Genomic DNA, 13,166 nt, shown 5'->3' on the forward strand with positions numbered 1-13,166 from the left:
GGAGCCTTAACTGCTGCCGTTGATGAGTCTGGAGTGCAGATGAGAATTTGTATTTCTATCAGATGCTGCTGAGGCTGAGCCCCCAGTGGGCTCAGTGGTCACGTTGCATTTATACAGGGTGAGTCACAGATTATTATTCTATGCAGCGTTATATAAAGATTCCCAGATACCAATGCCAGATTCATTCCGTGGATTCAGGGATGAAAATTAGGGATTGGTCATTTTAGCTGCTCACTTTTTATCTCGGGCCCAAGGCTAAGAGCAGTTGTTTCTCTGGATACCCTATACTTAGGCCTTATAAATTACCATTTGAAAGTTCATGAACACATTCCTATGGGTCAACTGTGGGAATTCTGTAATGCTTAAGAACATTCTAACAACGACTTAATAAGGAGCGATTTCAAATTACTTTTATTTTCCTTCCAACTCTTTTGGCTCTCTTATTCTGAACTTCGTTGGGACCATTTTCTATATATTTCCCTAGACTTTGGTAGTACTAGTATTACCAAGAAAAAAAAAAGTCTTAAGGTTGTGGGTCCCATTAGAATCCCTTTCTTGCTCCCCCCCCCAGGCTCGCCTTGCCCCTGTAGTTAGCTGGGCATGCTCAGTGGGCAGGGTCGGTTTTGGGGTAAAGCCTGCAGTTCAGCTGTTGGGGCTTTCTACCTCTCCCCCCCCCCCCACCTGTAGGAGGCTGGGCCCTAGGAGTCCATGCTCAGCATCCCAACCCCTGGTGACTGAGCTTGGTCTTCTCTGCGGGTCCCCGTGCTGACATTCAAGTCCGGGGTCAGGAGGCCTGGCGCGCCCTGGGAGCGCGCGCGGGAGTGGGGTGGGGTGGGGAGCCCGGGTGAAGGCTTTGGGTTCCGCAGGCCTGGTCCCTGGGGGGCTTCATCCTCCTCCTAGAAGCGTTTCTAGGCCCAGGGACGCCGGCCTACCGGGAGGTGCGAGTAGCAAAAGCCAGATCTGCGGCGGGGCGACGAAAACCAGGTAAGCCCGTGTCACCGGCACGCAGGTGGAAGAGCGTCTCCACGGTCTCCCGGGCAGATGGCGTGGGCAGCCCGCAGGGGGAGGGCGCAGCAAATCGGCCTCCTCCACCCCGGCTTCTCTGGCCTAGCTCAGCCCGGGCTTTCCCATCTGCTGGCCAACTGGCAAGGCGGGCGGGGCGAGGGTCTGGAGTCCGGGGCGCAAAACCGGAACAGCAGCCTTGGGACGCAGGCCTTGGCGCGGCCCTACGAGGCGGGACCTGTGTCGCCGGGTCCCGGCGTAGTTAGGTTTCTGGGGCGAGCCTTGTTTGGCTCGCCCGTCCGCCGCACCGTTGTAATAGTCCCCTTCCCCCCCCCCCATTTTCAGCATCTCCCAAACCCCACCCTTGTGCCCCAATTCCAGTCTCCACATCCGCGTGCTTGTTCCAGGCCGGTGGAGCCTGGCCAGGCCCCAGATCTCCCGGCGGGACGCGGCAGCCGGGCCTGCAGGTCTGGCCTCGGGAGAGGGGACGAGAAGGTGGGGGGGGGGGAAGAGGGAGGAGGGACTCGAGGGGGAGGAGGAAGTCGCCCGGGGGGCGGGCGCGCCGCGCCGGGCGTGTCGGGTTACTCTGGCCCCGCCTGACCCGAGTGACAACCCGGCTCGCCTCGCCGCCAGCCCCAGGCCGAGTCTCTGATTCCGGGGAGGGGAGGCCACTGCGCCCTGGCTGGAGGAACCTGGGGCTCCTGCCGCCGTCCACTCGCGCGTGAGGATTGAGCTGAGGTGTGTGCTTGCTGGGTACCCCCCCACCCCACCCCCGCTTCTTCGCCCTTGGGGTCCCGGGGGGGCTGGGGAGAAGAGTGGTCCTTTCCTGAACCCCGCGATCGGTGGAGCTAGGGTCTTGCCGAGGTGGTGGCGGGAAAATGGGCCGAGATTCGGAGGTGGTTGGGTTTTTTGGTCCCCCCACCCCGCCCCGTCTTCAGCCGAAGATGGACTAGTTCGTGTTTAGGGTTGAGCATTACAGTTGGGTGGGAAGTAGAGCAAAATCCATTTGATGAAGACTTCGAAAAGTGGACGCCAGTGAAACTGGATGCAAACTTTTAGCTTGTGCATGTGGCTCGTGGGAGGTGAAGGATCTTCGCTCGCGCGCCAGGCTGGGGTGGGAGCCATTCTGGAAGGGGACGGAGGCTTCTCGGAGAAACTCGGAGGGGTGCGACGAAGTACGCTGGGGAGTTGAACACGGCCTCGGCTCTCCAGCTAGGATAGATTTGCCGAGTGCTTTGGCAGGAAGGTGCCATTCTTAGCAGCCGCGTCTGTGGGCATCTCCCACCTTGTGCCGTGTTCCCTCCTGCAGCCGCCCTCCCCACCAGTCCCAAAGGAACTTACAGACACCGAGTTTCACAAAGGATCGGAGACTGGGGCAACACCAGCTACACATCACACATGGCAGAACCACACAGGAAGCCATAGCAACAGCCAAACGCTAATCTAGTCCATGTATGCAAATAGGTGAGGGAAGGAAGTTGGTTAAGCACCATCTTAACAGCTTAAAGCAGGGTTTTGCGTACTTCCGAGTAGAAGGGATGTGGGGTGACTTTCTGGAATGTGGAAGGTGGGTCATGGCTGGTTATGGTCACACTGGGACTTTCACTGACCACTCTTGTGGGTGAAACCCACCGCTCATGTGGCCATCACGTGTGAGCCAGAGACCATTGCCCAGTGGGTACTATGAGCAGTGTGTAGAAACCTTACCGAGTGGATGTTGAAACTTGCGTTTCTCATGAAAGAGGCATGATGTCAAGTCAGCACACTCCCTTCATTTGAACAATCCAACTCCGCAAAGTTACAGTTGTACCTTAGTGAATAATGGTTTGGGAGAGTTGAGAATCTGGATGGTTGGAGCTGAACCTTCAGATTACATTACAAAGAAATTCTAACTAGCATAGGAGTTTTTCCTTTTCCCTCTCTCTGGTTTGATGAAAGATTTAGTTGCTTACTTTAGTAATTAATTAATATGAGGGACACAGTGTTACCAGTTTTCAATGAGTCTTACACCCCTATTTAGTTTTTGCAACTATTTAATCTTATAATTAGAGATTTGATTATCATTGTACATCATGGGCAAACTGTTACAGTCTGTCTGGTTATTTGTTTTCTGTCTTCCATCTCAGGAATGTAAGGTTTGTGGAAGAGAGCTTCTTGGTCTACTTAACACTATTTAGTAGTGTCTGTCTTAAAATGAACACTCCTTCCCTTCCACCCACCCTCTCCTGCATATCTTATCTCTCCTCCTGCCACCCCCTTTCAGAGGGTCTGGTTATGTAGCTCAAGTTGGCCTGGAACAGGAACACCTGCCTGTTTCAGCCTTCCAAGTGTTGGGATTATAGATGAATGCTGCCATGGCTGGATTCAATGTTTTCTAAATGAATTACTAAACTGTGGAACAAATTACCTGAGTCTAAAAAAGAAACTTAGACTTTGGCTCTAATATTTAAATTCATTAAGCTTTGATTGCTTCATGCGTAAAGTATGTGTAATAATAATATAGGACAAAAGTTGCTAGTATGTAACTGTCACTGGTAGGCAATAATCTTTAATACACTCATGTTCTCCCTTCTTATCCTTTCTTTTAATACTTTAAAGGGAAAATCTGGGCAAAGTGCACATTGATATAATTTATCTCTTACAATGTTGTGAATGAATGAATTATCCTTTTCTTTTTCACCATTTAATTTGGTAGTGTGTGTGCTGCGCAGAAAGAGGAGGTGATGGGATGGAGGAGGATTAGTGGCAGTTACAATAATTAGAATAAAGGAAACAATTTCCAGATTATTATTTAATTCCTTTGATTTATTTTTGGAATTTGGTGATGTTTTCATTTAGAGTTTCCCCAAACTTCTTTTTTGTTGTCAATATTTGGATTCACAGGGTTGACCTAAGTACAGAAACTCTTCAGAAAGCCCTGGAAATCATGTGTGTGTTACACTGGTTTTTGTTTTCTTGTTTGTTTGTTTTGTGATAGAATTTAAATTTTGGGGCCTTGATCTCTTTCTTGCCTTTTCACTTCAGGCTGGTGCTTACAACTTGAGCCATACCTCCAATGCTGGATTGTGTGTGTGTGTGTGTGTGTGTGTGTGTGTGTGTGTGTGTGTGTGTGCACGCGCGCTGATCATGGGGTTTGAACTTAGGGTCTGGGCTCTATTCTTGAGCTTTTGTGCTCAAGACTAGCACTATACCACTTGAGCCATAGCTCTATTTCTGGTGGTTAATTGGACCTACGAGTATCACTGGATTTCCTGCCTCAGATGTCAGCCTCCTGAATAGCTAGGATTAAAGGTGTGAGCCACTGATTCCCAGCTTCACTGCTGGATTTTCCCTGTTATTTGGAGGTAAGAGACTTTTCTGCCCAGCTGTGATCCTTGGATTTCAGCATCCTGAGTAAAGTTACAAGCATGTAACCTAAATTATACCAGCTCCTGGTTTACATTGGTTTCTCAAATGAAGTTTATGTAGCCTTGTGTATCATCATATAGTAATTAGGGTTAGGTAAAGAATAGTTATCATCTTTCGAGATGATTATTTTAACAAGGTATGTCATGTGCCACCTTAAGTCATCTTGGTCTACAATGCACCATAGATATGAAGTTGGTTGTGTAGCATTATATTACCTAGTGAGGTGGAAGCCATCTTAGTTTGTATAAGTAAGTACACTGTATGGTATCTCCACAATGGATCTCCTAATGAAGGCTTTCTCAGAATGGATCTCTGTCCTACATATGATTATACAGATGAAACAAGTAGAGACAAACCAATGTGATGTGTTGCCAAACAGGATATTGGCTGTAACTATTGTGGTTGTGGAAGACAGGGTTTAACATAGGCTTAAGTAGTTGGAGATAATATCATTTGCATTAAAGATAATATTTCCATAACAGTTATTTACAGTGACCTTCTGATTACAACAAAAGTTCATAGTTTCAATAATATCCACCACGTGATGGGTTTGGTACATGACTAAAATACTGGCACCTCAGGAATCTGCGGAAGGAGGATTGTGAATTTGAGGCTACATAGTGAAACCGTATTTTCAACAATAAAAAATAAATACCCCGGAAAAGAAAAGAGAAAATTTGTTATTTTTTATGTCAGTGAATGCAAAAGCAAATACAACCAGGTTGTTTTCAGAAGTTTCTTTTTCTGTGGAAGATGAAGAAACTTTTAGTACCATTCTGTATGTGCATGAATGAATACTTTCCACGAGGTCTCTTATGAGGACAGGATTACTGCTTAAAAATTGTAACGCTTCATTCTTGTCACTTAGAAAACTGTGTCACATGGCCTGCCTTTTACTCTGTCCTGTTTTGTCAGTGGTGTACATTTTCTGTCTGAACTATGAGAGAGAAAATTACTGGTTATCAGAGTTGGGACTCTTCACAACTGTGTTCATGATTGCTATTTGGGGAGATAAGGAAGGACTGAATGAAATGAAAGAAAAGTATATAGTTGTAGGTTTTAATTGCTCATCAAAATATTTGGATAATTCCTTTATGTCTTGTTACCTTTGAGGTAAGAAGAAAAACTGTAAGTGGTTTGTCACCATAAGAAACTTGTAAAACTTTCTTGTTTTATAATTGTTGACAGGATGAATAACAAAAATTATGAGAGACCAGTGACCAGATTCTAGTCCCAGTGACAAAGACTAGGGCCATCATGGTTGCAAGCCAGGACATTTCTAACAAATTTAGAATAGACCACTTCCTATAATATGTAACCAGGGATTGATTTCCAAATCAATGAAGAGGAAAGCAGAGCTGCTGATGGTTTGAATGCTCAGGGCTGTTAAGGCAGTGATTGTGGTCAGTTGGTCTACAATTCTAATTTGTGCTCTGACATGAATATGATTTATTTTATTAATTGATTGATTGTACTGATACTGATACTCAGGACTCTTGCTCAAAACTAGTACCCTACTACTTGAGTCACACCTCCATTTCTGGGTTTTTTGATAGCTACTTAGAACTAAGAATCTCAGGCTGGGAAGGTGGCTTAGTGGAAGAGTGCTTACCTTACATGCATGAAGCCCTGGGTTCGATTTCTCAGTACCACATACACAGAAAACTGGAAGTAAAAAACAAAAAAAAAGCTGTCTCAAGTGGTAGAGTACTATCCTTGAGCAAAAGAAGCTCAGGGACAGTGCCCAGGCCCTGAGTTCAAGCTTCAGGACCACCTCCCTCCCCCCCCCCCAAAAAAAAAAAAAGAAGTAAGACTCTCTTGGATTTGTCTGCCAGGGCTGGTTTCAAACAGTGGTCTTCAGATCTCAACTGCCTCACTAGTTAGCATTCAAGGTGTATGCCACTGGTGACCAGCTTTTGCTTAAAGGCTTTTTCTGCTTCTTTGGTTGGGTATATTATCTTTGTTTTCTATTTTGTTTAAGTGTTACTGAAATTGTAGCTGTTATTAAAACTTGTAGTTTTACAAAAAGGTTACAATGACATAAGTCAGGTTACTAGTACAAGTGTCTTGGTCAATTTTGTGTCTTCCTTCTGTTTCCAATTTCTTTCTTTCTTTTTTTTTTTTTTTGGTCAGTTGTGGGGCTTGAACTTAGGACCTGGGTTCTGTCCCTGAGCTCTTTTGCTCAAAGCTAGTGCTCTACCACAGTACCACTTCTGGTTTTTGAGTGTTTAACTCAAGAGTCTCATAGGAACTTTCCTGTTCCAACTGTCTTTGAATCTCAATCCTCATATCTCAGCCTCCTGAGTAGGTAGGATTATAGGCATAAGCCACCAGCACCCAATTCTACCAACTCTTTATTCCACTACTACTATATTCTAAATTTTAACACGAAGTTGAAGCTCACATCTAAGTTTAGATATTGCTTTCAAGTCTTTTTTTTTTTTTTTTTGGTCATGGGACTTGAACTCTGGGCCTGAGCGCTGTCCTTCAGCGATTCAGCTCAAGGCTAGTGCTCTACCACTTGAGCTACAGCGCCACTTCCGGTTTTCCATTGGTTTATTGGAGATAAGAGTTTCACGGAGAAAAGCCCAGGCTAGCTTTGAACTGCAATCCTCAGATCTCAGCCTCCTGTTTCCACTTTCTACGTGGAGCATTTTGTGTTGGTTCCTTCAGCATTAGATTTTGTGTTTGTACTCCAAAACATGGATTCTCATTTGGTTAGCGCAGTCATTGCTTCTGTTAGACCAATTCACTAAAATCAAAGGGAACAATATGTTAATGGGAATTTTGAGTGTCTTTTAACTAAAACTTCATTGTGACATATTGTGATATAATAAAATATAGGTTCATCTCTGTTCCTTAAACAGGAAACTTGGGATTTCTGGAGTGATAGTGTCATTTTATACACTAATGAGACTCTAGAAGATTATGGTGGGCTTCTGGGATGGAAACTAATTGCTTGAAGCCCCTCTGGTCTGATGAGAGTTGACCTATGGAAGGAAGTGGAGAGCTGGAGATTACTAACCACTAATGGCTGGGTTTTTGTTTTTTTTTGTTGTTGGTTATGGGGCTTGAACTCTGCGCCCAGGTGCTGTCCTTCAGCTCTTCAGCCCAAGATGAGTGTTCTACCACTTGAGCCACAGCACTTCTGGTTTTCTGGTGGTTAATTGGAAATAAGAGTCTCATTGACTTTCCAGCCCAGGCTGGCTTTGAACTGTGATCCTCAGATCTCAGCCTCCTGAGTAGGTGGGATTACCAGCGTGAGATGCCTGGCTAGCTAGCACTTTAATAGTCATGGATACAGAAAAACTCGAAATTTAGGTTTGGAAAAGCCTCTGTGTAGTTGTTGGAAGAATGACAGGCACCTAGAAAAGAAAGTTTTGTACCAGTGTCCCACCCTGCCCCACCCTGTCTGCCACACCTCTTCACCTAGACTGGGTTTCCTTTACACAAATCCTTTGTAGTAAGCCTGTGAAAGGAAGTAGAATGTTTCCTTGTTGCACTTCTAAGTGGCTCAGATCTGTAATCCTAGCTACTCTGGAATTGAAGATCTGAGGATTTGGTTTGAAGAATATCTCTGGCTAGAAAGTCTGTGGGACTCTTATCTCCAGTTAACCCCCCAAATCCTGGAAATGGAGCTGTGGCTCAAGGGGTAGAGTGCTGGCTTTGAGTGAAAAAGCTAAGCATAGCACCCTGCTTCAGATTTCAAGCTCCAGTATGGGCACAAACAAACAGACAAAACAATATGTTTCATTGAATTCTGTGTGTTATTACTAGAAAATTAATTGACCCTGAGCAGAAGCTTTCAGGAATCTTCCATGTGTGGCCAACTCAGAAGCAACTTGAGAACCTAGAGCTTATAACTGCTATCTGAAAAGTGTGTTTGGGGTGGGGGGAGGGTGCCCAACTGACCCTTAACCTGTGGGGCCTGTGCTAACATGGGCAGTTAGTGTCAAAATGTGAAATAGATTTTAGTACTCTTATATGATGTCCTCATAGAAGTGGAGAAATGCTGATAGGAAAAATCCACACATTTTTGTGTCAGAAGAGTTGTGAGCAGAAGTTTCCTTCTACATATGCATTATTACAATATTGAGCTATTATTTAGATTTTTTTTTTTGGGTCCGGTCATGGGGCCTGAACTCTGGGCCTGGGCACTGTCCCTCAGCTCTTCAGCTCAAGGCTAGCGCTCTACCACTTGAGCCACAGTGCCACTTTCGGCTTTTTTCTTTTTGCTTATGTGGTGCTGAAGAATCGAACCCAGGGCCTCGAGCATGCAAGGCAAGCGCTCTACCACTGAGCCACCTCCCCAGCCCTATTGAGCTATTATTTAGGTGCATAATTACTAGTTTATTTTTGAACAATGAGATGCTGTAACTGAATGGATACATTTTGAATGATGACACTTTTTTTTAAGTTATGTTCTTCAATTCATCTTCTATTTGATTATGCCTATACATCTTCCCACATAAGGTTTTAGTTTTCCTTCTGTGTACAGTAGTTTGAACTCAAAGCTTCACTTTTGCTTGATTTTGAGGCTTCACTTTTGCTTGGTTTTGCTTACTTTGCTGATATTCTACCACTAGAGTCACACCAGCAGCCTGGATTTGTGTTGGATATTTTGCAGATGAAGTTTGTTGGACTTGTCTACTCAGGCTGGCTTTGAATTCAATTCTTTTAGTCTCCCTACCCAAGTAGTTAAGATTATGGATGTGAGCTACTGGCTCCTGGCCCATGGTAGGTTTTAATATGGGTAGAAAAACCAATCTTGGAAGATGTTATTTTCTATAATGAGGTTTTTGCAGTTGCTACTGGTAAATGAAGTAACTTCTGAGAAAACATGGTGACAATGACATGCTTAGAGATTTTTAATAACCACCTCATACCTACTGGTGACCACAAAGTCAGGTGGGAAGTTTAAATGTTGATACACAGAAGAAAAGTTTATAGTCAGTGTAACCATTTTTGGAAAAATTTTGTCAAATTTTTATCAAGATTTTATGTCATTTTTATGTCGGTACAACATAGTAAGCTTCTATGTATAATTTCAAAAGTGATTAAAATAATACAGTTCAGAGCACTAGGTTCTTAGAGTCCTTTCCTTTGATTTACCTTGAATAAACAGAGGATGTTTTGTTTTATTGAAATAATGTCAAACCTCTTTGATCATTCCCTGCTCTGCTCCACCCTTCCGGAGGTCAGTCTCCTGTGGGATCATGTTCCAAGTATTTGTCTTGGAATTCATAGGGTTTCCAGTCTCCACCAAGATTCTGCTCTCATCTTCTCTAGGATGAAGCCCAACCTGAGGAATTGGAATTCCCTAAGTCTCCTTTATTTCAACATTTACTTTATGCTACTGTTCTTTCTTCTACTTCACCTTTTCTAAATCCCGGAAGACCAGCTTCCAATTTAATAAAGCTTTCCCTCCCACCCCAACGTACATTTGCTAAACCTTTTAACTAGGATTTGAACTCAGGGGCCTAGTGCTTGCTATTCAGGTTCTCTACCACTTGAGCGACATGCTCAGCTCATGTGTCCTGGAATATGCTCCTGTAAGTAGTTGAAATTTTTCATTGTTCCCTTTCGTGCAGAAGATCATGCATACAAGAGCCTGGATCTTACTGTTTGTTGCTTAGAACTCAAATATCTAACCCATTGTGCCTTGCCAGTGAGAGTCACTTACAAGTAATCATTGAATGTATGCTTCCCTGTAGAATTACTCATCCCTTAGTTATTCAAGAAATGAATGATAGTCTTGGATGAATGATAGTCTTGGGTAGATTGTGATCTGAGAGCAGATAACTCACAGGCAGATAATACTCCCAGTCACTTTAACTGGGCACTCTTAAGGTCTTTCTCTTTTCAGGCCTTCCTTTTCTCTCTATACAAGTATCACACATACCACAAAAGCTTAAAGGCTATTTGGGATAAGGAAAATTATGGCAGAGGAATACCATCAGAGCAATGCTGGAAGAAAATCTGTGGTGGAATCTACTTACAAGGAAGTTATCAATATCCAACTCTGTTCTTTGGGTTCTCGGATTTCTTCTTCCTTCTCCACCCACCCACCCACTCACCTATGCCAATTTCTTTAGAAAGAATTTGGCAAATCAGTTACAATAAGGTGATTGATGTTACCTTTACCTTTCCACCTTTATCCAACAACAGTCTCTGGATTTAAGGGAACAAAACTTTGGGGACCATTTATGTAGGCCAGGTTGAAGTGTCAAAGGAGATAAATGGCAAATGCTTCATCTCTTTGAAGAAAGAATTTACTAGTAGGCACACAAAAGAGTCTTGAATAGAGTAAGTTACTTCAAGTAAATTCTAGATTTTATTTAAGCAGGAGTGATCATAAAGCAATAGTACACAGCCCCAAAGGAAACTGAGTGCAGGCAGCCTGACTAAGCAATCCTCCCCCAGTTTGGGCCACTTTTATGGATAGAGTTTAAAGACTCTGCTTACCAATATGTGGATATGTGCATAACTTGAGTTATCTAACAAACACAAGGACATTTCCAAACCTTGGAATTTTTACCTAATAAAGTGACACTTTAGGAGGAGACTTGTAGGCACGAAATTATAAATATAATGAGATGTATATGAGACTTCTGGCTAACCTCTGGAGTTGGGACTATTCTCATTGGTGTCATTGGGGTGAACTGTTCACTTTTGTACCAAAGAGTAATTAGCCATTATGCTAAAATGGTGGTGGAGAAAAGATTTGGTGAAACATACCCACACATAATACTGGACCTGTGTACTGGTTCTTTTCTGCTGTGGTGATCCTCTTTCTACCTGCCTGTCAGATTGGAGGAGAGTGGAGAAATTCCCCCTATCACCCCCCCTTCCCGCCCTCTCCCACCCCCCACCCCCGTAGCCCAAGCTTTTACTTTTAGTCTTTTATTCTTCTGTACATTTTTTTTTAATCAGAAGATGATTGCTAGTGGTCACCATAGACTAAACTATTCAAAAATAGATACAAGTTGAAACACAAAGTTTCTTTTCTTTTCCCTCTCCTCCTCTCTCCTCCCCTTTACTTTTTCTCTTCTCTACTCCCAAGTTCTTCTTTCTTTTCTCTCTCTCCCCTCCTTCCATCTCTTCTACCTTCGTTTCTTTTTCTTGTTTTTCTTTAAAAGAAATTACTTTGGCTATTGAGGAAACATCCTACCTCAACAAAATTTAAACCATGTAAAAGCAGGCTGTAGGTGTGACATATATGGTAGAGCCCTAAGCTAACACAAGCATGCTGAATAAATTCCGAGAACTTAGTGTAAACCTGGTAATCAGAAAATAAATCTAGTTTGGATGCCTGTCATAAGATACATGCCTATAAACCCAATTACTATACAGTTGTGAAATTTTGGAAAATTGGTGTATGTGACCATCCCTAAGCAAAAATACGAGACTGTATTTTTAAAAAGACTGGTAAACGAATGCAAGACATACTATGGGGGTGAAAAAGTTGCAATTTTGCCTAAAAAAATTTCCCTATATGAGCCAAGAACTGTGGCTCCTGCCTGTAATCCTAGCTGTTTCGAAGGCTGAAATCTGAGGATAACATTTCAACGCCAGCCTGGGCAAGAAAGTCTGTGAGACTCTTATCTACAATAAACTACTGAGAAAAATCAGGAACTGGCACTATGGCTCAAGAACACTAATCTTGAGCCCAAAGAGGCTCAGAGACAATGCTTATGCCCTAAGTTCAAGCACTTGGACTGGCAGATGATTTTCACCTTAGTTTAGAACTACATATAGTTATAAGTTTTTTTACTTAGGAAAATAAAAATGCAGTGTTTGTTAGTACTGTGTGAAACATGGAGCGGATGTAAAGAAAAATCCCACTGATGGCAGAGGCTAATTGATTCAATCATGAGACCTGATGAATAGAAGAAGTGGAAATCATCTTCAAGTACAACATGGCTTAAATCAATACAAGGAGTTTTTATATCTTAACTTTTTGATGGTTATTTGAAGATGGAGTCCAGAGGATCTTTCTGCTTGAAATGACATAATTCTCTTGATGGCTGCTGCCTTCACAGCTTGTATTACAGGAGTAAGTCACCAGCTTCTGGCTACAATAGACATTATCCTCAAACATATATTTGTTAATTATTTTGTAAGCTATAAAACATGTCAAAATTTTCCTGCTCTAATATAACTTTTTCAGTATAACTGGCTTTGAAAAAATTATCAAAATGATTTAATGTGAGGAAACTTACAAATGAATTTTAATTTTGAGAAAAAATATTTTGAACCACAGAATGTAAAAATATATTGAAATTATGTAATTGTTACAACTAAAACACTGAGTACACTAAGAGGGAAGAAAATGTCAAATTTTGAGAAGTGGTGCCGAAAATTACAGCCAATACCATTGTAAGAAGGTATTGTTACAAGCATTTTACTGAAAATAAACATAAAGGCACAGTGGCTTGACTTTAACTTTTAACTTATTGATGCCTAAATAGACCACTAAAAGTAAACCTCAGGAACACACCCTTGTCTAATCCCATCGAGGAACAGCATTTTGCTTGGTTGTCAGAGTACTTAGATCCCCAACCTCTCTAACTATAAATGGAGTCAAACCACTGAGGCACACAGACTATCCAGAAGAGCTTCCCACTTCAACAGAAGTGCTGGAGTTTAGAAGCTGGCTACAGTTGGTGAGCATCAGAGTGGAGAATCAGCTCTCTCAACTTGCATTCATTGGAAAGATGGACTCAGACATCTCCAAGGCCTTCTGGGAGGAACTG

General features: G+C 42.9%; 1 protein-coding gene across 2 annotated transcripts in view; it reads left to right on the top strand.

The window, feature by feature from the left end:
• Positions 1 to 1,633: 1,633 nt before the first annotated feature.
• Positions 1,634 to 13,166, top strand: part of Gpd2 (glycerol-3-phosphate dehydrogenase 2 (mitochondrial)) — a 161,169-nt gene continuing 149,636 nt past the window's right edge. For both annotated transcript variants that reach the window (XM_013030067.1, XM_013030063.1), the window contains exon 1: positions 1,634 to 1,740. The gene's annotated coding sequence lies outside the window, so the exon portion shown is untranslated. The remainder of the gene's footprint in view (positions 1,741 to 13,166) is intronic.

Source organism: Dipodomys ordii, unplaced genomic scaffold, assembly GCF_000151885.1.
Source record: "Dipodomys ordii isolate 6190 unplaced genomic scaffold, Dord_2.0 Scaffold5, whole genome shotgun sequence".
NCBI classification, from domain to species: Eukaryota; Metazoa; Chordata; class Mammalia; order Rodentia; family Heteromyidae; genus Dipodomys; species Dipodomys ordii.